At 45.6% G+C, this 1,100-nt stretch overlaps 1 protein-coding gene across 1 annotated transcript in view; it reads right to left on the bottom strand.

Annotated features, from left to right (window-relative positions):
- Positions 1-1,100, bottom strand: part of fam131ab (family with sequence similarity 131 member Ab) — a 25,590-nt gene continuing 24,490 nt past the window's right edge. The window contains exon 5 of the mRNA XM_080460266.1: positions 1-1,100. This exon is cut by the window's right edge and continues 774 nt beyond it. The gene's annotated coding sequence lies outside the window, so the exon portion shown is untranslated.

The following is a 1,100-nucleotide window of genomic DNA, read 5'->3' on the forward strand; positions in this document are numbered from 1 at the left end:
CCCAAGTAGACTATATCACACAGTGATAACAAAGAAAAGGAGAATTCTACGGCCACGTTAGCTTCGTGCAAAAAAACCACATACACCGGCACGCCGCATAGGCAAAGAGATCAAAGCAAGACAACGCATACAAAAATATAGAAAAAATCTCAGATGCAACTTATCTCTTCACAGAAAGACCCTGCCCCCCAAAAAATCTGTCTTTTTTAACTTTCCGTCGCCGAAGGGTCACTTCAGGAACATTCTCTTTGTTGTCGCCGCTGCTGATGCTGTGTACTATTTTCTTTAAGACCAACCAAAAAGCTTCTTTTTTTCAACCATTTTCCACAAGGAATCCAAAACACCACCCACCCCAAAAAATATTCAGTAGCTTTAGTTGATCTTGACAGCCGATGTCCATCGTGAGGAGTAATGTGGACAACATGTTGGAGTGATAGAAAACTAGTACAATAAAAGCATATCATTTCTGTCATTTCATTTCTTTTTTTTTCTTTGAAACTTTGTTACCTTAAAATACATACTATGTCCTGTCACTTTAAAGACATTCCAGCATTTGCTCATAATTGGTAGTGACAGGGTTATTAAATAGTTTGGCATACCCAGCAAGCCATGCCCCAAAGGATACTATTTAGTCTCTTGCAAAGGAGGGAGGGGGGCAGGGAAGAGGGGAGGGCAGATCTTAACCTGCCCTTCCCCGTTGAGAGATGCCGAGGAGACGGGGGCGGAGGGAGGGGTAGGTAGGGGGTTATACATCACAGCTGAGATTACAAATCGTGCTCATGACCGGGTCAGCCCATTGATTTCAGCACTTGCAAAGAACACATGCAAAGGTAAAGGTCGAAGAGTTTGGGACCCTCAGTCACTCTGCCTTGGTGGCGGCGTCTAGTAGCGAAGGGAGTCGTGCGGGGGCGTCATACCCACGACTGGTTTTTCACTTTGGACCGTCCCAGTAATGTCGGGGCTCGCCGCCTTCACACCGGTTTAAAAAAGGGATTGTTTGGACGCCTTCATAGAAAGTGGAGTGGGACGGGGACGAAAGTGGTGGGAAGGTCAGAGTCCAAATGCTGCAAGTAAGGCAAAGATGGATGATTCATACGTCA

The sequence above is a fragment of the Lipophrys pholis genome (genome assembly GCF_963383615.2).
Source record: "Lipophrys pholis genome assembly, chromosome: 3".
Classification (NCBI taxonomy): Eukaryota; Metazoa; Chordata; class Actinopteri; order Blenniiformes; family Blenniidae; genus Lipophrys; species Lipophrys pholis.